The following is a 27490-nucleotide window of genomic DNA, read 5'->3' as shown; positions in this document are numbered from 1 at the left end:
GTTGGAAAAAGTCTTAGAAATATACAAAATTATAAATTTGGCAACAGAAGAGGCAGACAGTGTAGAATGAAATAAATTGGAAAGCAACCAAAGTGATAATTTAAAAAAAAAATCCTTCCTTCATAGATTCACCTTGCAGTGGGTTTTTCAGTGACTCACTGAAACTTTTCAGACATGGATCAAGATGCCAAATGTATACAAACCAGTTTATCAGGATAAATATTTATTAAGTATAGCAAATATATACATACATGAACATTATAATAAATATTGTATACTCAGCAAACATGGTCTCAAATGTTTGTATTCAAAAAAGGAGAAAAAAACTTCTGCAGCTTATGTCACCGGGGTAATACAATCATTATGTAAATCCAGACAGTTGGTAAGAAAAGGCAAATACAGGCCTATTACAAATATCCATGCAAATTTTCAAATCTGCTAGAACTTTACCTAGTGAAATATAAAGGTGTGTTTGAAAACAGTTTTTCATACTTGCATGTAGCTTATTGGAAGCATGGGTCCCTAGCCTGAATGATGCAGATTCAATCTAAGTCCCATAGACCTAAAAAAGTGGCTATGTTAATGAAGTTGTGTCTTTGGTCTAAGGATGACTCAGCACAAGAAAGCTATGGTGGAACTTATCAGAAAAACCCACACAGAACTGACAGCATTATTTCAATCTTGATGTAAATATTTTCTAAAATTCAATTTTTGATATTTCTTAAAGGCTTTTAATGAAAAAAGCACCATAATGTGATTAGTAATTTGTAAAGTACATCTATTTTAAAACTAGCAAATGTTATATGACTGGAGTTGCAGTACATGAATTATTTCAAAATCAGAAATAAATAAAAAATATTCATGGTCTTTACATTCTGTCACATAATACAAAAATTCATGTGTTACCACAGGATATGCAGGCAAGACACACAAAAAGCATCAAAAAGATTGAAATTAAAGATAAAAACCTCAATTCATGAAAGATGAAAGAATCAAGAAGTAAAATTTAAAAATAGTAACTGAGAGTCTATATTTTCTTTCTTTTTTTTTTTTGTTGGTACTAGGGATCGAACTCATGACCTCGCACTTGAAAAGCAGGTGCTTATGCCACTGAGCTAAATACCCACCCCTGGGAGTCTATATTTTCAAAGCCAAGATCAACTGGAAAAAGTCATAGTATATCTGCTTGCTTCAATACTCATTGAAATATCTCACATACAACAAAGCTATATGACACACAATCAGAACCTTAATTATAAGCAAATATTCCTCCCAAACATTTTTGACCTCAAGGTCAGTATACATAAAAAACTACAGAAAATTCTAAAAGGCTGTTTGTGTATCTGATTATCAGTGAAAATACAAAAAAAAATTTCATTAATAGAATCAAGAGTTCAGGAGTGGCTTTATACCATGTGCATATAATGAACATTTTAGGGAAAAAACTACATTGTGAAAAATACATTTAATTAGAAGATTAAATGTGTTTAAAAGTTTTGCAAATACTTCTAAAATCTGCCTTAAAAAGAATCAACTAGATGCTCATATCTATTTCCTTACTCAGTCTCTGCCAATGTTTTTTTTTTGTGTGTGAATAAAAATGTCTCTTCATTTACACTGTAAAACAAGGACATTATTGACATCTAGAAATGACCTCTAGATGGGATATGATATGAAAAAATGATATTAAAACACACTGTATAAGAAATCTAGGACAGGTATAGTGGTGTACACCTATAATTCCAACACTCTGGAGGTTGAGGCAAGAGAAATGCTGTGAATTCCAAGCCAGCTGAACTACATAGAGAGACCCTATCTCAGAAATCCAAAACAAACAGAAACAAAAAAGCACATACACACAAAACAAAACCAAAAGAACAAAAAAGCTAGGAGTGAGGAAACTTTACAAGTAAAATTATAAAACCACACATGTTAAAGTGATATTATAGATACCAAAAGTAAGTTAGAATTTCTATTCAGGATAGAAAATACTTCATAAAATTGACATGCAGATGGAAAAATTACTAAAAGGAATGTTGATTCTATGAGTGACAAATAAATACCTAGAACAAAAAGATTTTACTAAAAAGAATTCTTCATCACAAATATTAAGAATGACTTAAGGAGATGTTTCATAGAACGGCTTACACAGGAAATGAAAAGAAATGAAAAAAATGTATGAAAGACAGAAAAATGCGAAAAGCTTTAACTGAATTCCCCTACAAATCTGCAAAATTCATCAAATTAGAAAAGCCCGACATGGATGTGGATTGGCTATTAGAAACAGGAACTGTTGCCCCCCGGTGGTGGCAGTATGGATAGTGTACATTAAGATTTAATGGCTACAGATTGCACATGAGCAAGGCCCTTGAAGAGCTGATTATCTATGGCAATTTCTCAAATCTGCTTCTAGGGCAGCAGATGAATATGTCAAGGCATTATACCAGTGACACACCTGGACACACCTGCTTTCCAATAACATGGAAAGGCAATTAAAGTGTTCTGAGAATAAACAGTGGAGACCTCTCAGAAGTTAATATTTATAAGGAATGCAAATAAATCTGGAAAATAATATTAGATTGATCAAGTACAGTTCAGGATGAGCTCTCTAACATACTTCCATTTGGGTACACTAAACATACATGTTCATGAGACTGATGGGTAGCTCAGTGGTACAGCACATATACAATAGTCATTAGTCTCTAGGTTCTACAGCCAGCACAGCCAGCATAAATAATGTACATAAAGCTGTGATGTACAATCCAGAAGTGATAAACATGGTTACAAGTGTGGAAAGACATACCTGCAACAGAGTAATCAAGTACAGCACTACTGATATTTAGATCTAACTTTCATTATTTTAGGGTTTTTCTATGTGTAGGTGACATTGATCAACATCCTTTACCTCCACTCATGGTTTAAATTTTGCTCATGTTCTACATCATGACTACAACATTCATGTTTTTTGATGTGCCCAATCAGCTGTGCCTGAAAACTACCAACTTCACAGGTTCAGTATGATCATATAAGCTCCTAAATGATGAGGTACCTAAAATGGGCCAACAAAGACTAGCAAGCTGGGCAAAACAATCTGTATCACAAATCCAAGCAGAATGAATGACATTATTCAAGGTGCTTTGTCCTTGCACACACTCTCCTTGTTCCCATCACCTGTACTGCTTTGCAGATATCACTAATGTAAAATCCCAAAACAGGCTCTAGTCCTTGATGCTCTATAATGACATTAATTGAAAGATAAAAGGACAGACTAAGTGGTGTCTTGAACTGAAGCTCTGTGCCTTGTCTCAACTGTGCCTTTCTCCATAAGCCATTTCCATGAGTTTCTTCAGGATGTCAACATGGAAGTTCTGACCTCAGGGTCTGGGGAACCCAGGAGGCACTTGGGAGGATTTTAGGGATTGCAGTCTCTTGTCACTTATGGAACACATAACAAAAGTTCATGGTAATCTCTTTCCCCAGAGAGATACAAACCATTACAAATGGGAAAACGTCTTGGAAGCAAAGGTGCAGAACATGCCTTCCTTCAGTACACTAAAGTGATAGAAGAAAAAGTGGGGTTTGAGTATGGAAACAACCAGTATAGAAAGGCAGGTGTCAACCTCAGGATAAATCAGTTAAAAGGCTTCCCAGAATCAGTATAACATAGAACTAGAAATAGAGTGTTTTCACGTTAGCTCTGCACATACTTGGTGTTGTGTTCAAACCATTCAGCACTGTGTCTTCATGGAAAAGTTCCATCTTATCCCTTGTCATGATAATGTAAGCCAGATTATGACTACATTGAGGAACCTCTTTAGAATACTAAAGCAGCAACAACAGCAAAGTCAAAGCAAAGCAGAGCAAAGCAACCCACATATAAACCAAAAAAATTCCCAAAGTAGTCTTCCTTTTTCAAAAGAGTCCTCATACTATCTCCTGGTTGGGTTGTTCTGAAGGAGGTGATTAATGCAGCTTTCAAGGAATTGAAAGAATGACTACAGATGCTACCTGAGTTTGAAAGGGAAAATATCATGATCAACCTAAAGGGAGCTGAAAACCAAATGTATTAAAAATGCACAGAATGCACCCAATCAATGAAACATCATTGTCATGCTTTGGCTCTTGCTCAACACACCTGCCTTAATCTGTGTTTGTGGGAACACATGTAACACAATATAAAATTCCTAATAAAATACCAAACATCTCATGAACTTTATACAGTACATTGTAAATCACTGGCTGTTCATCCTTGTGTCCAGTGGCTGACAGAGCAGTGACTCATTACTGCTGTGTCATGAGCAAGTACTATTAAATATAAATAAATTATAAAAGTGAAAGATTTCCACTAAATAATTTTCCTTTTCTGCTTCAGTACTCAAGGCTTCATTCATTTCAGTGATTTAGATCCCAAAATAATTATTTCATATTGAAACAGGATCTTGTTCAATAGTCCAGTGTGGACTAGATGAGAGCTGCAGGAGTAGGGCACCTGAGAGCATGAAAGAGGCCATAGGTGGCTGGGCTCTGGGTGGCAGTGCTACAGAGCTACACGCGCTGCACAATCGCCAGAAATGGAGCAGGGCAGCAGCCTAGACTGGAAGCTGCTGTGATTTCCAGCACAAAACAGAGGTTCCAAGTAGCCCCTGGTTATAGGTTGCAGCTATCATGGGCAACACAAGGAGCATGGGTTCGTAGCAGACTGATTTCAGGGCACAGGATGTACATTTTTTTTTTTTTAAGAGCAAAATCTGTTTAGTCGGGAAAGACATCTTCCTTCTAAGAGAGAAAGAAGAGGTCCTTGAGCTCATTGGTGAGGGCCCCGCTTTTCAAGAGAATTTTATAAAGCAAAGCTTAGAGGTTAGGCAAATCAAAGGTGTGGAAAATTATAACAACTAATAAGGTTACAGGTATAATCACTTAGGTAACATTGATCCAATGTGAAATCACAAGTAAGCATAAAAAAGCATGTGACAAAACTGTGGTCAACCAATAAGATCACGAGTATATAGTTGCACAAGTAATACTGATTAAATGGGAGAAATATGTCACGTAGTAAGCAGGCTTAGAACAGAACAGAGGCTTTCCCTGGACAGGGTAGCTTAGTGGCTTCTTCTGGCTTTCAAGGTACTAGATATCTATTTTGAATATTAATTATTCCTGTTTACCTCTAGGTAGGTAGATGACTGCATTCAGGCCCTAAAGATATGTGCCTCCCCAGAACTGCAATGTATCCCATTTTCTGAAATATCTTTCACTTTTGAGGGCCTAACACTGTCTGACTGCTTGTAATATTTCTACCTAATTTAGCTGTTACAGTAGTCCTCCCCACAACAAGAAGTACCCCAAACTGCCATGAGGAGGTAAGAGGAGATTATTGCTCAGGCTTCTTCAGACTGAAGAGGGTTGTGGTTGTGATCTACAGTTAGAGATACTCTACAGAAAGTCTATCTAAAGGCCTTTACTAGATGCTAGTGTCATGTTTTTTGTCTGTGTCCCCCAAGCCTCATGAGTTTGCATTGTGAATTTGTGATCAGTTCATTGTCTAGTGCTTGGATTCATTCTGTCAGTGCTACACCCACAAAGGAGTGGAGCAGGATGTGATGTAATGGCAAGAATAGGAGTGTGTCTTGCTCTTTTTGCTGGTTCCTACTTGCTGTTTGCAGCTTCCATGAACTGTGACCCAGCCATGCCCACCTGACTAGGAGCCACTTGAGTGTGGACTAAAACCTCCAAAAACTGTAAGAAATAAATCTTATCTTTCCCAACTTGAGCTTCAGTTATTTTGTCTCAGCAACAAGTAAAAAGTAACTAAGACAAAATTTGGTAACAAGGAGTGGGGTCGTTTGCTGTGACTATACCTACCATATTTCTTGAGAGTCTTGGGAAATGGCTTGTGGACGGAGTTTAGAAAGGCTTGGAAATATCACCTGGATGCATAGAGCTGGAAAAGCTTAGGCTGTTTTGTAGAGGAAATACTGGTCAGGAGACCAGAAGGCTGATAGAAAGCCTGATGGTAAAGACCAGGCTTGGGAGGTTTCTGTTCGGAAGAAGGACTGCATTGGTTGTTGGACTCCCCATGATGTGTGTTATGGGTTGGCAGAAAGTTTGTCTGCATTTTGCTCATGCACAGAGACTTTGCCTGAGACTGAGACAAAGGCAATGGACTGATTAATCTTGAATAGGAAATTAAAAAGCAATCAAATATTGAGTCTGTGGCATGGCTAATATTGGGGGCTTTTAGCCAGCTTTATTTGCAAATCAAGAGCAAAGAGCACAGCAGAATAATTTGCAATATTGTGAGTTTGGTCAGAAGGAAAATGCCAGGAAGGCTGTGGGTTGTAAAGACAGAGTTGAGATTTTGATTGCTGAGGAGAAATAGAGAGATAAGAAAGATGGACCTGGGGCATCCAAGGAAGCAGGTCCCCACCCTTTGCGACCTCACTGCAAATGTGAAAGAATTTGCTCAGAGGAGAAAGCTGCAGAGCACCATGCTCCAGAATGGTGACAGAGGCCACATGAGGTTCCAGAATGGCAGCAACATAGAGAAGTTTTCCTCACAATCAGGTAAACAAAGCCCTGCAATCCAGGCAACTGACCCCTACAGCCAAGATAGAGAAAAGCCTGGCTACTGCTTCAGCTGGCAGCAGACCTTGGTGGCATCCACAAGGTGCTGATTTCAGGTGCAAGGAAAATTCACAAGGTCTGAGGGTAAGGCAGCTTCCACCTCGATTGCAAAGGGCCTGGGAGGCCAAGTATTGTGCCCCTGAGAGGGCAATTTGTGAAGATGTAAGGGTGAAGCCAAAGACACAGTGGAGACTCCAGAAGTTTGAAAAAGCCAGGAATGTGGATGATCCAAGGAAAGCTTCAAAAAGCGAGCAGAGAGGATTTAAGAGAAAAGCCTTGGGAGTTGAAATCACTGGAAGTGTCACAGGGGTGGAATCACCCAAGCCTTTTGGAGTTTGCAACCAGATTGCTTCTGATGGTAAGCATGGAACTCTATGTCTTAATGTTTGTCCTGCTGGATGTTGCACTTGCTTTGTTTCCAGTGCTTTATATTTTCCTCTTTGTAACTTTTCAAATGGTAATGTTTATCTCGTGCCTTTGCATTTTGGAAATGTTTAACTATGTTTCATTTGTACAGGTGTTACACTTAAGAGTTTACCAAAGATCTTGGAAGAGACCTGGGACTTGGACTTTTCAGCAATGCTGAAATCGTTAAGACTTTGGCAACTCTTGGAGGTAAATGTATTTGTATATAAGGATGTACATGAGTTCTGGGGGCTAGGGGAGGAATGTAATGGTTTATGTCTGTGTCTCCCAGGCCTCATGAGTTTGCATTGTACATTTGTGACTGGTTCATTGTCTATTGCTTGGATTGATGTTGTCAGTGTTACACCCACACAGGGGTGGAGCAGGATGTGATGTAAAGGCAGGTGTGTCTTCTCTTTTTGCTGGTTCTTACTTGCTGTTTGTAGCTTCCACGAACTGTGGCCCAGCCATGCCCGCCTGTCTTGGAGCCAACTGAGTGTGGACTGAAACCTCCAAAAACTTTAAGAAATAAATCTTTTCTTTCCCAATGTGGGCTTCAGGTATTTTGTCTCAGCAATGAGTAAAAAGTAGCAAAGACAGCTAGGCATTCTTGTCTTGGGTAAGTATATGGGTAGCGAGGCCATGTGAGTTGCAGATAATTATCAAAAAGCTATTTTTTCAACGTGTCAGAGTCAAACATCTTCCAGTACTTTAGAATACATTCCAAAGGAGTAAGAGATTTTGATCCTAGGTTTCCCATTTCTCTGTCCATGTCCAGTTACTTTGGTGGAAGACCTCCAATGACATAAGGGAAATAAGCACCCCAACTGCTAGATGTCTGGTAGGAGTTCATGTTTTCCAAAATGAAAGAATGAATTCTAGGAACAATCGATGTCAAAAGAATAATCTATTTATTGAGAAAAAGAAAGCTTCTAAGAAACACAGAATGGGTCCTAAACAGCTTGACACAATTGCCTTTGAAGCTGACATTGCTGGAGCCATGTGGACTAGAGAAATTATGTGCCATAGTGCGAAATGCTATGCATCTTCCTCCTGACAAAGGTTACCAAGGCAGTATGACAATGAGAAAAAATGGGAACTGATTTGTGACCACAAACAAATATGGCTTTTTCCATTTTATAGACATAGTGTAAAAGAAGAAATAGATGGTCTTTTAGCAACTGTTGACAAGAATGATTCCAGGTGAACAATGCTCCTCACACATACCTAGAGAAACTTAAAATCTGCCTGTATCCAAATGTAATTAGAAAGAAATTCAGAAGTCATGTTCAAGAATCTACACAGGTGTTAAGAGAACTGAAAATTTCTTTAAGAGCAAATCACATTACATAGGTCAGAGAAATTCTGAATGAAGAAAACAAAGGCCTTGATATTCTAGTAGAATATCAGTCTCTTGCACAGTATGTAGTAACTTTTAACTTTGAGAGTATTAAAAGTACCATTGAGAGTTCAGTGAACAAATCAAAGCTCTGGAATAGGTCTGTCAAGGACCTACACAGGGGTAGCAACCAGCCTGCACCAGTGGGCAACATTATGTCCCTCTCAGGGAGACACACTGCACTGCAATATGATACATTTGCAAGTAGAAGAACCCTGAAAAATTCTAGCTTAGAGAGAAAGCAGGAGGATATATCTGCAAAATGCGTGTATGTGTTACTTATGAATTATTAGTATGGTTCCAACATGTCTATGTCTCATCCATGTGCCGTCAATGAGATTGCACTAAGCATAACAAAAAGACTCCTAAAACAAAAGCCCTCATCCTGGAACTTTAGGCAGTCATTTGTCTTGTTAGAGGTGGGCATTAAATCATTTTATCAGCTTTTGATAAATTTGAGGAGGTTTTTAGAGAAAAACAGTGTTTGAGAACTTGATGGAATATTTCAGGAATGAAGACAGTAACACATGCTGTGGTGGCTTCTATGCTATTCATTAATAGAAGACATGAACTTCCTCCAATTTGAATTTACCAAGTTAGACCTGAATGAATGCCTGGACAAGCTGAAATGTACAGAAAGTGACAAGCCTCAAGGACAGATTTAGGCCTACCTGAACAGCATGCTTAGTGTAGGATCACTGCTAGAAGATGCAGAAACCAAAAATGCAGCCTTAGATTAGGTGGAAGAACTGGAAGAAAACACCTAATTTATTTGAAAAGCTTGAAAATACAGAGAACTAAACTATGTCCAAGATTGTAGAACTTGGGAAGAAGTTTATGCAGAAGAACAAGGAACTGATTATTGTCCAAGAAATCTACAAAGATGCAAATACCCAAGTGTATACAATAAGAAAAATGACCAGAGGAAAAAGAAGAAACCATTGAAAAACAGCCTACCATGGAAAAAAAGATTTATGAACTGGAGAAAATTGAGAAGAAAGGTGATGGGGACATCACTATACTGCCAGTCATGGCTGCTAGTACATTGTTCAGAGGTCAGATGCACTAGTGAGTATGTGGGACCAGTTACCAGGAATATCACTTCATGACCCTTGCCCATACTTTCTCCATCACTACCTCTGTCTCAGACACACCTGAGGCAGTGCAAAATGATCTCATAATAACACCTGGACCACTGCCTCCTCACCCCCTTCTGCTCTCCCAGAACCTGCAGATGAAACTATGCAAACACCTCCTCTGTCCGCACCCCTTTCCTATGCACCTCCGCTGAATGGAATATCTTCACCCACAGTGGTTTTCACCTCAGGATTAGCATCTGTGAAAATGAAACAGGCAATCAAGATGCCATTCAGAATGCTGGTGTTTGACTTGGTTGCTTGGAAGCCCTAAGTGATCAATGGCACAATCTTCAATGAATTTTATTTTGAGCAAATTCATTTACTAAATGTAGAGAAATTTGAAAAAAATATTCAAGGCAAGAGCCCAAAGTCTTGCTATTGATCTTTTTCCAAGCAAGCAGAAGATGACACACAAAGGATCAAACAAAGTGACATTATTGGAAGCAAATTGGGCCAAAATTATTGCTATAATGTTAAGAAAAGCTGGAAAGACTGATGATGAGACAAGTGAACTATCCATGTAGTTGAAAACATTGACTGTTGTTTTTGTAAAATCCATGATGAGCTTCTTGCCAACTGAAAATTAGGTGAAAATACTTTGGTTCTATGAACAGGAAAGGATGTGCCTGGAGAACTTATCAAATAAGGACCTGCTCATGAACCACTTCAGTAAGCAGTTCAGTAGTGTTAACATCTGCATCATGTGTGCCATCATGAATTATTAGGCTCGTGAAGAAGATAACCATTGTGGCCTTCACCACGAAACTTGCTGGAAAAGCTAAGGTACTGACTCCTCAACTGCATGCAATTATTGCAACAACTGTGTCTATAAATTCATCCCCAAAATTCAAGAAAATTTTGGAGATCATCTTGGCCCTGTAAATTATATGATTTAAACTTAAGAGTTTAGATCTGCTCTTACATACAAAGTTGACAAATGAAAGCAAATGCTGCAGCACTATGTATCAGATGTTGTAAATGAAAAATATCACCAGGGGCAGGGGGTTTAGCTCAGTGGCATAAGCGCCTGCCTTGCAAGCAGGCAGTCATGAGTTTGATCTCTGGTACTGATAAAAAACCAAAAAGACAAAAAAAAAAAAAAAAAGAAAAACAAAAAGAAAAATATCACCAAGTGTACCTATTTTATAATAAGCTTTATTATATGGAAAAACCTGCTACAATTTCTCTTAAGAATATAATACTGAGGTCAAAGAAATGCAGAGGGTAATGGGCTTAACTAAGACGATACCATGCATGATCACAACATTCTTCTTCATAATGCAGGGAAACTGGAGAAGCTTCATGATGCTGCCAAGATTGCACAAGATGTCTTTGATGATGAGGTGAGGTACTTTATAGAAAAACCCAACACAGTGCCACCCTCTGTCTTCTTTCCTGTGTTGCCAGTTTCTGAAAGCCTATAAGCAACAAACAGCTGAAGAAAAAGTAAGAACAAATTCTCATGGAGAAACTCCTGGAGCAAGAGGCTTTGTAGGGTCAACAGAACACATGATCTCTTCCCATGAGTAAAGGAGGCAGCAGCAACAACTAATTGCAGAGTTAAGAAGATGACAAGGTAGAAATAACAGACATATATATGAAGGAAAGGATGGAGTCACTGAAGATATTATCATAGCATTAAGAAAAGAACAATATCACTAAATTCTCAAATGTTTACTTGAGTGTCTACTGATGACTCACTGTGGTGAAAAGTGTAGGTGATGATCCAAATTTACATTTTGTTAATGGTGCCAAAATAACCATGTGACCCTAGCATTTGCCTGCATGAATACAGGATATGCAGGAATGAAGCTGCCCACATTATGTGCTACTATTTGCCTGAAAGCTTGAACAGAGGTAAAGTATTTGGAAGGGCTCAGATTTAGTAAACACATAAGAATTCTAAAATGATGGGCTCTCCTTTCAACTCCTGTTAACAAATGTCTAAAAATGGAAGTACCATCTCATATTATTCAAAGCAATTGTACTCTAAGAAAAATTGCCTCGCTATATTTATATTATAGCAAATTACGTGTAACATGGTCATACCATACCATATATATGTTTTCCTTCTCCTGCTGGGTGACCTAATTGATATGTCAATCAATGCTCTTCTCTGTAAAGAATTGCAAAACCTTACCTAATTGATATGCTAACCATTGTTGTCCTCTACAAATAACAGATGAGATGCTAAGATAAGCTAACAGGAGTTGTTAATTACTCCTAGGCTTCCCCATTCTCTGCTGAGGAAAACAGGATTTCTTCTTATCTAAACTTGCTTGTATGTAGGGAGACTTGCTTGTTAGCACAATCCTTACCTGACCTTGCTCTCTCCAAGGAATGTAATCTCACCATATTTTCTGTTTGTAATGTACCGCACTGCCTTCCTCCTTTCCCTACCGGATGGTAGTCTGTCATAAAATATGCTAATTGCACTGTTCTTAAGAAAAGCATAACTTCAAAGAAATTACAGGAAAAATGTTATGGTTTAGCCCCAACCAATGCTCTCCTTTTGTTCTGTATGCATCAAAAGGGTTAAGTTTCAAATCCTTGTAAAAACTTAAGTTTCAGCTTCTTGTAACTTTCGACCCCTTCTCACATGTTAGCATGAATGAGCTGTCCTGAAATTAACTTTCTACTTTCTTCTCCAAATGTTATTGCAGATGTGCTATTCCAAGATAATGCTTATCTGCAGGATGGGAATAACTTAAAAGGCACCAAAGGTTCCCAAGTTTGTCAGAACTAAGTGGACAGCTTTACAATTTCCAGATTTGGGTCAACAGCTTAACAGCTCTGCAGGTTTCTTTTGCCCCCCCCCCCGCCCTTCTCCAGCTTTTAAAATTACCTTCTCCAATCTTGTGGGGGAAATCTCCAAATTGGCTCCCAGAGACTCATCACCAGGTCTGGCCTAAATAAAGCCTTTGCTCCCCAAATTTAATTTTCTGCTTCCTTGAATTTTATTCTGGGTTCTGAGCTATCACACAATAGGATTTGATTTCATTAGGTATCTTTTTATACCACTATGCTATTCAAGTTTTTCAACCAAAATGTAAATTTTGAATTACATTTTTTATGTAATGGAGACCCCTGCAGCAAGTTCCAATTTCCTGCCATGAGTTACAGTATATGGTGGAAAGAAAGATCAAGAGACAAAATAAGAGTCCCAGCAGGGATCTGGAATGACCAGTTGTTTTCAGGGAAGAACAGAACACAAGACACACAAATCCTTGGTATTCTTTGAAGAAAAATGGTGAGGGGATATGCTAGACAAGTGGTAAGGGTGGCAAGTCTTGTGACAGAGGGGACAAAACAGTCTTTCTGAAAGGACAGAAGCAGCCAGATTTAGGTTACAGTTAATGAGTATCCTGCTTTGAAGCCAATTTATTTTTTTCATTATTATTGGTTATTGAGCTCATAACCTTGCACTTGCCAGGCAAGTGCTTGCCCCACTGAGCTAAATCCCCATCCTTTTGTATCCAATTCTGGGATGAAATTTCCCTCTGGAGTCATGAAGGTCCTAGCAGAGACATTATCTCACATTTTAGCCCTGCAATATCACAGCTTGTGATATCTGAGCTCAATCATAGCTGCTGAGAATAAACTAGATCAGTCCATCTTCAACCAGTTCCTTAGAGAAAAATACACAGTCTTGGCTAGACTCACTCATTAAAGTGAAAGCCAATTTAGGGAAGTTATCTCTACATAGCCTGCTTGTAACTAAACACAAACACACCTAGGTTTGGGGAAGGGTGATGTGGCAGACCTCCACAATTATTTGCCACTGTGATTATTCTATGATGGCCCATGTTGGTTTCCTAATCAGTTGTAAATAACATGGATGCATCTGCTATCAGATTTATTTGCTGAGATTACTTTTAAGGAATTAATTTTGTGTTTTAGCCATATTCATCAACTTTGTATTTTAAAGAATTGGAACACACAAGGAATAAATCACATTATAAAGTTCTTTTGCCACTAAGTTCCAGAAAAGTACAAATAGAATACAAATGCAGTGGCATAAGGAAAGTCAACTCCATTTCCAGTTTTATGTTCTTCTAGTTCTAGGGTAGGGTGCCAAGCCCTGTAAGAGATACTCACTAGTATGAACACAAGAAATGATGGCATAAATGTGGAAGGCTTATTTGTAGTGCTGTGTTCTGAAACTAGTCGATTCTTTTTTTTTTAAATATAGGAGATCCCATCTTTATTTACAGGCTAATAAAAAATATTGAATTCACCTAGACACAACACATTTGTCATAAATATTACAGATCCAAAGCTGCCTCCCAAAGGAAGACTGGGCAGGTGAACAGCAGATCACAGAATGTCAAGAAATGTGCCGCTGCATTGAACCATCACTTTTGTTCATAAATGTGAAGAAGTCAGGATACAGTGCTTGGGAAAATAACTGGCATCAAGCTGTGCTAACTTTTGATAACTTCCATTATAATTGCAAACACACAAAATTTCATCTTTCTTGCATGTGTTTTAGCAATATTGTATTTCCATCAAACTCCCATCAGAAATACTAGGATGGAGAATTTGAGGTTTAAAAAAAAATATATATATATATATATATTTGGACACTCTCAATGACTGCTTTTCTGTGTAAGGTTTTCTTTCCTTTCTCCACCTTTCCTTATCTGTCTGTCTTTTCCCAGAAGCCTCAGTATTATACTGGGGTCTCCTCCTGGAAATGTGGAAGAACCAGAACTGGTTCTCACTTGGGCCTTTGGGAAAAGATCATAATTATAAGTCCATCCTAGGACATTGTGTTTTCTAACACAAGCCTGTAGCAAATTGGTCCTGACACATGAGTCTCACAGTGGCTTCCAAGTGACAGAATTCTCGCATGAGTGCAAACACTCTGAAAAGGGAGTGGCTATATACAACCCTCCCCTGCTGCTGTCAGCCTGGGTGGGGTGATTTCCATCATAACATGACCTTTTGACTGACATACAAACTCACAAAAATGCTAATTGAAAATCCTGAAAACCTTGTAGACTCTCATGTACTTCCTGAAAATCAAAGGTGAAAAGTTTTTGGCCCAGGCCAGATACTGTAGTTGGTAAAGCCAAGGAGCTCCTATCTCCCCCACCCCTAGGAATCTACCTATGGCACCAAACTAAGACCAATGGGCTACCTGTGCATCCCTAATGACCCCCTTAGGTTCCACCCCAAGCTGAGGCTACTTATGTGCCTCACTCCACATGTTCCACAGAAGGATCGCAGGCCCCGGGGTGGAGATGCCATGCCCTATGGGGCCGAGGGTGTCTCTCCCCACATTCTCAAAGTAAAGGTTATTTATATTTCATACTGCTTATCTTTTCAGCCCCTGCTGGCCCTCCCCCCACAGTTCTATCAAAAGGAGTACAGCTCACATTTGCTAAGGGCTCAGGCCTACTGGATAAAGAATCTTTCCCCAAGAAATGCCATGGTCAGTCCACCCAGCCATCTTTTAAGATAATAACAGTGAGGTCCCATATGTTTTGCCTTGCTGTGGTCACACTTCTTACTAAACAAGTACACTGGCTAAAATCCAGTTTGATGACCTTCTTCATCTGTGTCTGGCATTGGGGAGTGCATGAAGAAAAAACAAGCTTTACCTTTTAAGGCTTAGACACATCCCTCTCAGGAACAAAAAACAGTGTACCACTTCCTTATTCATTAAAAACTAACACTTGCTTAGAGGCGTTATTATATACACAGTATTTTAATATCAGTAACAATACACTATGAAGTGCACTTCTAGTTACAAATTAACATGGTGATATACAGATGAATAAAGCTACCCAAAACAAAACCTAAATGAGCTACAGGTTAAACACAAATTTATAATTAACAAAATCAAACTTTAAATAGCAAAATAAATACATGCAGTTTATAGATTTCACTTTGAACTAATATAATGTATCTGGGGAAGACAAAGAAAATTTTTATGAATGTAATATCTGAAAACTTGAAATGAGACACTGATAATATCCTAAAAGCCTTACAGGCTTTCTCCCCCTCTCAATGTGACCTTAAATTTTTAATCCTGTGAAATGGTGACAGAAGCAGAAAGTACAGCCTCTGAAGGCAATGTGGAGCAGCAAGCCTAGGGCAGCCTCCGTGCTTGCTCTTGGCATAAGAGAAGGAACAGCAGTGCGCACTCACATGCCCTGCAGTCAAACAGGCACTAACTGTGATAGCTCGGACCCCGGAATAAAACTGAAGGAAGCAAGAAATTAAAATTTGGGGAGCAAAGGCTTTATTTTAGGTCAGGCCTGGTGACACAATCTCTGGGAGCCAATTTGGAGACTGTGCACCTTACAGCTAAAAAAGTTGGATTTTAAAGCCAAATAGCATAGGAATGTTGTGAACTTTGACCCAGTTTGATAGCTTCCTTGTAGTTAAATGTTTCTTAAAGACAGCACATTGTATTGCAGAAAGGCTGATGGGGGTGGAGGGGGGGAATTACAAGAAACTGAAACTTAAAGCTTTTATGGGAAATGGAGACTTAACCTAAGAAGAGGGAGGGGAGGGGGATTTACAAGGAGCTGAAACTTAAGTTTTACTGGAGATGGAATTTGAATCTCTATTGAAATGGCACAGAAAGATCAGGAAGGGGGCGCATTGGTTAGAACTAGGTTACAACACTAACAAGAGGAGTAAAAGGCACAGTGACTGGCCCTGCTCTGGCTCCCCAGCCCCAGCTCCATCTGCACAGGTGACTGGGAACCCAGTGCTGAGGCAGAACTGCAGTTTAAAACAGCTCAGCATACTTCAGCCTTTCCTGCCAGATACCTTATCTTCACCTGCCAGGTCTATCACAAGACAAATTTTATGAACAACTCAAAAGAGAAAACTTTTTCACAGTCCCAGAAAATAACCTCTTGACATTAATAACCACTAAACATTAATAATGTAATGCTCCAATACCATGCATACAGTTCAACATTGTTATAACCTAAGCCCTAACTGTTGCAACACGTTGCCTGTTTTGTAAGCACCATGCTGCCCCCCCTCCCCTTCCCCCTTCACATCTAACTAGATTAAGTTTCAATTTCCTGAAAGGCCATAAAAAAGGCCTGAGCTATCATTCCTGGCAACCCCCTTCCCTACCTGGTGGCTTATCATAAATTGTGCTAATTGTGCTGTTCTTTACAAAAGAAGTGCTTGCTGTTCTTTAAAAAATGATTAACGTCAGGAAATTACAGAAAGTTCTGTAAGGTCCAGCTGCCAGCTGCAATCTAACTGTGTCAATAGAAACAGCATTCTTGTGGTTTTTAGCTTTATAAGTCACTGCCTTTAGCTGTGAGGTGCGCAGTCTCCAAATTGGCTCCTGGAAACTGTGATACCAGGCCTGGCCTAAAATAAAGCCTTTATTCCCCAAATTTTAATTTCTTGCTTCCTTGAGTTTTATTCCAGGGTCCGAGCGATCACAAACATAATTGAGAACAGCTATTTTACACTCATCTCCACTTTCTTTAAAGCCCAAAAGTAAAATTTATATTAATTTCAGAAACTACTTCTAGTGCACCACTAATTGTTGAAAACTATTTTGTGTTGCATGGAATGAAGCTGGAAGGCAAACCCATTACAATAATTGACCATAAATAATTTCCATATCAGGATGCACAATAAATCTTTTAAACCCCTAAAACCATTCTTCCTTTAAAGAAAATAAGTGTACATTTCTCCCAGAATTGTGCAGACTCAATCATGAGTAAATTCTGTCCTTTAAAATGCCACAGTTAACATTCTGAAATATATAATGTGAACTCCCTTACTATTTTGAATTTAATGGCTGTTTTTCATAAAATTCCAGTTGGCATTGTCCTACTCCTAAATAAGAAAAGGAATCAAATAAAATACTAGTGCTTCATTTGGTACTTAAGACCCTAGTAATACAATATTTCCATGGGAAGCACATGCTTTGGTTCTTACAACTCCAGGTAACCAAAACTGCTTCACATGCAGTAGCTAATCATGGGGTGCCACAGAAATGGCAGTTGTGCATTCAAAACTGTTTGCATGAAACCCTGAGGTACCTGCTTCCTCTAGGCAACAAAAAAGCCTCTCTTCACCCAGGATAGTCTTTGTCACCATCCTCTGGTGCCCCTAATTCAAAGCAGTATGGTGAGCAATCCTGTCTGGAGATGCAAATGCCTGGAAAGGCTTTCTATGACATAGATTACTGTGCATGTCACCTAATTTTGAAGCAGCGTCATCTAGCAGTCTCACTTGAAGTCTTCAGGTCTCCATCCTCCTGGATATCAGTGACTGTCTTCTTATTGTATCCTGGGAAAATTTTGACTTCCCCACTGGTATCTTTGCAACTAGCACCACGGTTTCTGCCACCTCCAATTCATCCAGGTACAGAGGGTAATGATGCCTGCTCTCATCTTCATACTCTACATTGTCATCATCATAATCCTTGTGCAACACTTCAAACTCAGTCTTGACCCTCTGCTGGGAAAGTATGCCTACAGCTTCTTTATGGTTGGTGTCCCTCAGGTTAGCTCCATTGATTGCCAGGATGGTGTCCTGAACATGCAGGCCTCCACATCTGTGAGCAGGCTGCCAGGGTGGATCTCAGAAATGAGGACTGGAGCACCGTGCTCTTTCCAACCTGTAATTGAAATGCTGAGGCCTTCGTGGTCTTCCTTAAGAAGAACTTTTCTAATGTGACCAAATTTTTGGCTTTTCTTTAAAGAAACTTGACCATAGCCCAGAGGGGCCTGCATGAGTTGTTTCAGGTTGTTGAGTCTCCAACAGGCTCCTTTGACAGTCTTGTGCTGGTACAAATGGATCTCAGCTTCTAACTGGTTCCAAAGCCTGTCATGTGTAGGGCTCTTCATGCCTCATCCTAGGAAGTGTATCTTCTGGACTATGCCAGCACCTTGTCCAGGTACATGGCACCCAGCATAGTGCCTAACACCTTGGCCTGGAGGACAGTTTTGTGTCTGCACAGAGCCTCATTCTAAACAGCTTCACTTCAGCTTCAAGCTGAGCCTCTTTCACCTCTTCTTTATTGTTTGCTTCAAGTCATCTTTCCAATTTCACCTTGATGGTACTGAACTCAACAATAGGTCCAGTTTTTGCATGAAGCAGCAACTTGGATGGAGTGCAACTGCAAGAGCTGGTCATGGACCTTTTTTTCTAGCACAATCTTCTCTGCCTGGGTCTCTGTCAGTTCAAATCTCAGGCCCACCAACTGCATCTCCAGCTTGTGGTTGATCTGCTACATGGTCTGTGCTTTGTGGCATAGCTATGTGAAGCAGGAGCTCAGGCTCATCATCTTCTGTCTCCTTGCAAAGGTGATGTCTGCCTGGTCTGTGTTGATCTTGCCCAGCAGTAGGTCTATCTCCACAAATGCTTGGTTGAACTCCTTCTCCAGCACCTTCAGCCACTGGAACATGGATACCCCACCCAGGGAGATGGACACATTGCCCCACACCACCACATTATCCTCTCCAGTGGTTTCTGACAGGGGCGACTTGCCAATATGGTGACACTCTGCCACTCAGATGGTGCTGACACCACCTCTGCCTGCCCACCGATGTGAGACTGCTATAGGCTTGCAGGGCTCTACATACCAGCCAGACCTGCTTCCCTAGTCAACTTTTTAAACATGCAAATATATTTATTAGTTAACTCTAAAATTAACATCTCAGTGATCAGTAGTAGGATTTCCAAGCACCATTATGAGGCAATCCTGAGAAAAGAAATTGGTGCCTTGCTAGTCAATGACTGAGTTGCAGTTAGGTACTCAATTAGAGCAGTGCAGAATATTAAGAGGCAACTAGCTAAGGAAGAGTTTAATGTGGCGAGAGTCACCACAACAAAGTCTGTGCTGGCTCTCTGAGGACAAATGGTGTGATTTGAGCTTAAATGTACTCTGATGGGGGAAGGTATTGGGCAGCTGGCATAGATAGCTCAGTATGATGAGGCTAAAGGGAATAGGGTCATTTTTGGCACTTGCGGGCTTTGGAAAATGTGGCTGGGAAGAAGAAACCATAAGCGTTTTTGGGAAAAAGGAGCTAGACACTGTTATGACTCAGCATTGGACAGTCATCATCATGAGTGTGCAAGTCTTGGGTGGTGGATCTTTCAGGCACAGAGAAGTTAACAATAGTATCTCTGTCAACCAGTATGAAAGACTGAATCTTCCATCAGAGCAAGTTAGGCACCTAGCCTTATTCTCCTCTGGCAGTTGCAGGGTTTGTTTCTTCTTTGTATCTTTATAAAATGGAAAATATCAATATACTTGGCATTCTGCACCAAAAATGAATTGTTTTTCTATACCAGGTTACTTACGAATGGTTATAATTAAGTTATTGAAAAGTATGAATATCAGGATGAAATTTATATGTAACAGGACTACACAGTCAACTAAACCACTTTTTCCTTTCTCTCTGGCAAGCGACTTGGTTCAGTCCAAAGATAAAAAAAGAAGCTGTAGAGGACTAACTGGTACCAAGTGTCTAAGGGGATCTTACTGCCTGTCTCTGGTCTCTGGTCCTGGGTCATTACTGGTGCAATCAATTCTTTCCAGTTCAGATACAACACTGGGATCCTCAATTCTCCCAGGATGATCATTACAGAGTTTCTCAACAGCACCTTGTCCCAGAAGTTAGATAACCCTCGTAGAAAGGGGATTGCTCACAATCCTCTGACACTTGTCCTTGGCCATATGCTCAGTGGGTGGAATGCTTGGCTCCTTTTACCCTGGACTTTGCCAGTTGATTTGGCAGGCAAAACTCCATGCTAATGGTCAACATCCTGGTCATGGCCAGTGGCTGCCTCATGGGCTTTTGCTGATTCTGGGATGCTTGATCACAGGCATCTTTTGTGAGCTCTGCACAGGGTCTGTGCTCATGTACATTGGTGAGGCATCTCCTAAACCCCGCAGGGCACCTTTAGCATCTTCCATCAGCTGGGCATCATCATCATCAAGATTCTGGTGACTCAGATCTTTGGCCTGCAATTAATCTTGGGGACTGAAGAGTACTGGCCTCTGCTACTAACCTTCACCATCATCCCAGCCTTCTTATAAAGTGTAGTGCTTCTTTTCTGCCTGAAAGTCCTAGATTCTTTCTCATTAACAGAAAGGAAGAGAAGGTGTTACAAAGATTTTGCAGTGACTATAGGGCTCCCACGATGTGTCCTAGAACATCCAGGAGATGAAGAATGAGAAAGGAGATAGGAGGAGGAAGTCACCATATAGGAACTCTTCAGATCCCAGGGATACCAGAAACCCATCATCAGTGTCATAATGCTATAGCTTTCCCAGCAGCTCTTGGGGAATCAATGCTGCATTCTATTATTCAACAAGAATCTTCAACAATGCAGGCATCCAGGAGCCAATCTATGCTAACATTGGAGTGGGGATGGTTAACACCATCTTAACTGCTTTTCTGGTAGACAGAGTGGTAAGGGGGAACCAGCACATGATCAGCCTCAGCACCATGGCTGTTTGTTCCATCATCATGACAATCTCTCTGTTACTGAAGGACACACACAGTTTCATGAGCTACATCTGCATCATGGCAGTCTTCATATACATGGCCTTCTATGAGATCAGACTGGGACCCATCCTCTGGTTCACTGTGGCCAAGCTCATCAGCCAGGGATCCCTATCTGACAGCTGTGGCCATGGCTGTTTATTCTAATTGGACCACCAACTTTGTAGTTGAATGCTTTACACTTTGGCTGAAGACTCTAAACACCTACATTTTTATCACCTTCACCATGTTCCTTATTATCTGCCTGCTGTTCACCTTCTTCAAAGTCCCAGAGACCCACGGCAGAACTTTTGAGGACATCCCCTGAGCCTATGGAGTGTTTGCTAGTGATGCCCAAGGGCCTGGGAAGAGCCCAGACGTGGAGCTGAGCAGCCTGAAGGCTGGCTAGGAGTGAGCCATGGATGTCTAGGACATCTCCACAGACAGCGATCTCCCACCTGGAGGAGACCTCACTTGAGGAACCCAGGGCTGACTGTGCCAGTGCTGCTGTCCATGCCTGTGTTACCCTTCACAAGCCCTTGGCTTGGCAGTGCCTAGGCTTCTTGAGAACTTCACTTTTTGGACCTAAAAATATCGATTTTTAAGAGAAAAATTTACCAAATAGTGAAGATGTAAGGAAATGGAGGTGAGAGAGAGGTGTTTTAAGGAAGGTTATATAGGCAAAGCAGGTTTGATAGGGTGGTTAAGATGCAAGAAGGTGTAGTATTACTTGATATCTGAGGTTGTTACTAAGATGGGCAGTGTAATTAAAGTGGGGTTATGGATTTTGATTTCAGATGGAGTCTAGAGAAGGGAGATTGTGGAAAGCCATCTCATTCCCCATCATAGACTCACTTTTGTAGACCTCACATCAGACCCTAATGGGAGAGCCCTCCTGTGAGAAGCAAAAATATTGGCTTTCAGTAGAGCTTTGGTGTTCCTCTACTTTTATTTTGTTTTTTATTTTAACTTGTAGCTTTAATGGAGGTCAGTAATTTTGAATTTATAACCTCAGCTCTGGGAAAGGATATTTCCTGACCCATCACTCTGTGCTATAAGTATGCTGTAATTGTAGGGCCATAGCTTGCTGATCCACATCTGCTACCATATAACAGTACTCCTGTACTATGTTACTGTGACACTATTAGGTGACCTTAGGTACCTGAATCTTCTTTTGGATATATTGGAGACAGTAGGGGTAAATAACATTGGAGACCAGAAGTGTGTGTGCACCATCACATTGCTTGTGTGGAAGTATTTCACAGCTCACTTACTTCCTGTGTTGCTGGTGTCTTCTTTGGGTAGAATTTATTAAATGCTGCCCCTGTGTGTAGACACAATAGTGCCTCTGGTAGGTGGTATTTACTCCCAGAACTTCTGATTCAGGCTCATCAATTGTCTTTCCTGCAGGAGGGAGCAGGAGAGCCACTTTCCTGCATCCTGAGGCCAAGCAAGAAGAGGAGTGAAAGAGGGGAAGCCTGGGGTCAACTTGGTGACTCTGAGGTGTTTGAAGGAGAGGATGTGGTAAACTTTCAGGGAACAAGAAGCAAATGAAAACTTGCTTCTAATTGGAGTGTTTCAGACACTGAGCGGGGCTTGACTGCTGCCTCAAGCCACCACATTTCCACAGTCTTCTCAATCCTCCAGTATTCTTCTCTCCCTCTCCCATGCACAGGTTACTCCATCTCCTCCCCCCTCCTTGGTACTTACACATTTCAGACCTTTGAGTAGACAGTGGTGCTCCAGTTCTTGGTTCACCACATTTCCTTCCTTAATGTGTTTCCATCCTGAATATGCTACAACGTGAAAACCAGGCACAGAACAAATGCTACTGTCCAAATGCACAAAGCTGTCTCCACATTTATGATGATGTTCATAGAAAAGGAAAGTGTGATACACAGGCAAGAAAAAAAATCCCACATAATTCTGCCTAATCAGAAAGGCTATCAAGGAGTATGTGAGGACTGTGCTTTTCTCTTAAGGTACCTGTGCCTGATTGTTTCCTCTTAATAAACCTCAGTTTTTCTCTACTGTTTTGTGAGGTTGATCAAATGGCAACTGTCAGATATGAAGGGATATTAGGTACTGTTTTGGATTTTAAGTGTCCAAAGACCCAGAAACCTGTTTTGGTCTGAAAAGATAAATTGTGTCTTTGTTGAGAACTGGGTAAATTCCTTTTCTAGCCTAATGTTGTCTATCACTTTTCACTGAAAGAGAAACCTAGGGAAAAATCAAGAACTAATCAATTTACTGATTGATGTAATCTAAGTCAATCAGGGTGTTAACTTTTATTTCTGGATTAAGGAATAGTCAGGGGCTAAGGAGCACATAGTGAGTACATGTAATAATTTCACTAATGCTAGCTTCCTCAAGTACATAGTATACATTAAGTTGATGGTAAATACACAGCCATCAGTTATGCAGGTGTCCTATATCATCCGTAGTTACGTAAAATATTTTGTGTTTAGATGTCCCCCAAGGTTTCATGTAGTCACGGTGAGGCAATGCTTTTAGAGGTGACTGAATCTAGAGTTCATGATTGTTTCATTGGCTGGTGCTGGTATTAGGGGTGTGAACACTACACCTACCCTAGGGTGGGTACTATACACAGTGTCTCTCTTTTGCTCTTTTTGCTTATGCTGCCTTCCACCACCATGAACAGTTGGCCCTCTGCCGCATTACCCTGCCTTGGAGCCAACTGATTAAGGACTGAAATCTCCATAAATTGTGAGCTAAACAAACTTTTCCCTCTATAACATGGGTGTTTGGGTATTTTGTCCCAGCAATGAGACAAAAGAAATCAATATTAGCATCTGCACTTCTAGCTAAATTTGTGCTTTCATAATCAAGTGGATTCTCTGTCTACTTAAGTATGGAAAGAATCATGAAACACAATGATATTAAGCAAATACTCTAATAAAAACTATAGCAAAAACAATTATGGAAAACCTAGTAGGTTTTCCTCAATTAACAATTGAATTATTGTCTTGTGATTAGGCCATTAATTGAATTGTTCACTAAAACAAGTGTGTACAGTACATATTTCTATATTCAGAACAAAGAAATTGTCAAAGGAAATCCCAACTTAATGACTTTGCTTTTATTTATATAATTGTGACATCAAGAACTGTAATATATAGTGGTTTTGATTTTTTAAAAAATTATTTTAGAACAATAAATCAAAACAAAAAGAACAAAACAATGAGAATAATATGGGATTTCAAAAATAAGACAGAAAGAAATTCCTCATAGTTGCAATATTGCATATCGCTATTCGCTACATAGATGCTCAGACTACTGGCTTTTGGCCTACAAAGTCATTCAAACATTATGAGCATTAAATTGGTTTTCTAAATTCAGTTGGCATCATCTCAATCTGTGTTCCTTCAAATCAGTCAGTTGCTTACGGGGGGGCGGGTAATGGGAGACATTCTTCTTGCCTACCAGCCCATGTATCAGCTGGCTTATGGAAGGGAGCAGGTTGATTTATTGGTTATCCTCCTGGCCCACACTTGCCACTGGCTCACACAAGGGCATGGTTTGACTCCAAGGTTCTGCTTCTGACCCAAAACTGGTGCCGTCTCATGGGAGGTGCAGATTAGCTTCTTGGTTCTCCTCCTGGCCCACAATTTTTACTGGATCACAAGTGGGGGTGGGATGGCTAATATTCCCCTCTCAGCCATATGGTTGCTCCTAGTTCAGGAGGACATGAATTAACTTCTTGGTTCTCCACTCAGCTCATGGTGCCACTGGCTCACAGGATGGCTTCTTGGCTCTCCTCTTAGCACACAACTCTCCAGAAATGTAATATAAAACAAAATTATTATACTGCACTACTGTACTGTAGTACAATCAGCAAAAATTACCATACTGCATAAATGATACATTTTGTAAAAAAATAGACTGAAGTTCTATAAAGAGGGTATATTGAACTGTATTTTTAAAAACAGAGCCATAAATCTAAGTGGCAGGTCATAAGTCTGAATGTCATGCCTCAGTCATAGGTCTGAATTATTATTAAATGACTAGATCATTAAGGAATATCTGTGGTGGACACTACAGTTTGTAGATGTTTGAAGAGAAATGGGTTCCTTACATATTCTCCAGGGAATTCCCAATGACACTTATTAATTTCAAAGTAGAAAATACAACGTGCCCTTCCAGTGAACCAATGGCAATCATGTACCAGGAAGAGAGCCAAGAAGTCAGCCTACCGTTCCTGTGAGCCAGTCAATGTGTGGGCTGGGACAACAAGAGTTGCCTCACCAAGGCAACCAACCAATTCAGAGGAACACACGCTGGGATAACAGTAACAGAGGTACAAAAGCAATTTAATGGTTGTACTGGTTGATTGTCTTTGCAGGCCAGAAGCTGGTAATATGAGCATCTGTTTAGAGGATAACAATATGCAATAGCAATTATGGGGATTTGCTTCTGTTTTGTTTTTGACATTCAATATTGTTCTCACTGTTTTGTTCCATTTGATTATTTTGCTTTATTCCCTTAAAAAAGCAGAAAATAGTAACTGTATTGCAGTTCACTCTATTAAACACCACCAATAAATCATATTTCAATAATGATAGCACCAGAAATAGAATGCAATGACATTGTGTACGTCTTCATACAGGATGTGAGGGAGGACATTTTATCTCTGTGTTGTCCTTGGCAAAGTGTATAACCTATTGTGATAAGAGGAAACTGGGTAACCAAAGGAGATACTCTACTAAAAGGTAAAGAAAGACCAAAATATTTAGACTGGAGGAGGCTTAGCAGCATGGCAAGTAAAGATAATGTATTCAATTATGAGATACAAAAGCATCATTGATGAGCAAAGAGATTAAATTCAAATGAATCTGTCCATGTAGTGGTATTGTATAAACATTATTTTCATGCCTTTAATTGTTTTGTCATAAGTATAGTTAGAAGCCAGGCGTATGGTTTACAGGAAATTTAGAAGTTTTGCAGGATTTGCCTAAGTCTAAAATTATTTCAAATTACAATAAAACTAACATGCAAAGTTTAAGATTAGACTAATATGTAAAGTTTTTTGTGTAGGCACTATAATTGGATACCTGGGCATGTTTTTAACCCTGGTGATAATTTGTACCTTTTAATTGATTAGTAACATGGCTTTAATATGCTGATTGAGCTGAAGTTTGACTTCAGTCTATCATGAAGCTAGCTCTTAGTACACTCAGATCCATTAGATTTTCCTGTTTGTCTTCTACATTAATTAATAGTTTAATAGTTGTATTAAACTATACATAAACTAATAAACTATAGATTAATAGTTGTATTCACTGCCACTTTTTGCCCATAGTATTCATGCAAGAGTGGGCCAAATCAAGCCAGGTTTTTGAAATACAATTTTACTTAAATTTCTTGTGCATTTACAGATTGTCACTTGTGCTTTCATGTTTCAGTGGCAGAGTTGAAGTGGAGCAGTTTTAGGTAGTTTTAGTCTGGAAAGCTGGATGAATCTGTCTGATATTTCATGGAAAATATTCACCAATTTCTGTCCAGAGCTATACAAACCTCTATGTTTAATGCCCCAAACCTTTCCTATTTATTCCCAGTATTCTGCCCTAGTCACAAATTTCTATCTCTGTGGTGAGAGTGGTGCTGCCTTTCAAAGTCAGAGCCAGGCAATGTAAAGAACAGAAGCATTGTGCTTGCAGTGGTTCTGAGGAGTGGACCCCTCTGTGTTGTCTCATTGGCTCTCAGTTGTAACCTTGGCTTCCACTGCTTGACCTCTGTTCATGTACCAGGACCTTAAAGGCTGTGTGTGGCATCTTAAGTGTCCTCCCATTGAGTGGATGTGACTCATTTTTGAAAGAAGAAAACAGGTTCAGAGGGGCCAGGTAGCTAGCCTGGGTCCTGTGACTCTCTCTTCAGTGAAAGTGTCAGGACCAGGTCTGCACCAAGGCCTTCTGTGTCCCCATTCCCATGCTTCAGAAGCTCCAAATGCCTCTGCAAGGTGCTTCTGTGTGCATCCATGTGTCCTGGGCAGCAGCATTACCAGAGTTTCCCAGCCATTACCACCAGCCCTGAATCAACTGACAATACCAGCATGTGTCGCTAAAGAAAAAAGTCATTAGGTATTTCTACATGTGGGTTTGATTTATTTCACTTATGAGTATGGTCTCAAGCTGTGTACATTAATTTATAAATATCTCAATGTGATCATTCTTTACAGCTCAGTAATACTCCATTTTATAAAAATACCACAACTTTTTTATCCATTCCTCAGCTGATGAACACTTAGGTTGTTTCCAATATCTGGCTATTACAAATTGTGCTGCTATAAACATGGGTGTACATTTATCACTGTGGTATGATGCTTTCAGTTCTTCTGGGAATATGCCTACAAGTGGAATAGCTGGAACAAATGGGACTTCCAATCCCAGCTTTTTGAGAACTCTTCAGACTGACTT

General features: G+C 39.9%; 3 pseudogenes; 2 read left to right on the top strand and 1 right to left on the bottom strand.

Moving 5' to 3' along the window:
- Nucleotides 1–4665: 4665 nt before the first annotated feature.
- On the top strand, nucleotides 4666–11229 carry LOC100720478 (formin-like protein 2; annotated as a pseudogene).
- A 6441-nt stretch (nucleotides 11230–17670) lies between these two features.
- On the bottom strand, nucleotides 17671–19185 carry LOC100720752 (Golgi-associated PDZ and coiled-coil motif-containing protein-like; annotated as a pseudogene).
- Nucleotides 19186–19496: 311 nt separating this feature from the next.
- Nucleotides 19497–21384, top strand: LOC134471538 (solute carrier family 2, facilitated glucose transporter member 3-like; annotated as a pseudogene).
- Nucleotides 21385–27490: the final 6106 nt, after the last annotated feature.

Source organism: Cavia porcellus, unplaced genomic scaffold (genome assembly GCF_034190915.1).
Source record: "Cavia porcellus strain 051 isolate PalLab524CR breed Dunkin Hartley unplaced genomic scaffold, mCavPor4.1 scaffold_18, whole genome shotgun sequence".
NCBI lineage: Eukaryota > Metazoa > Chordata > Mammalia > Rodentia > Caviidae > Cavia > Cavia porcellus.
This window is presented reverse-complemented; position numbering and strand designations above follow the sequence as displayed.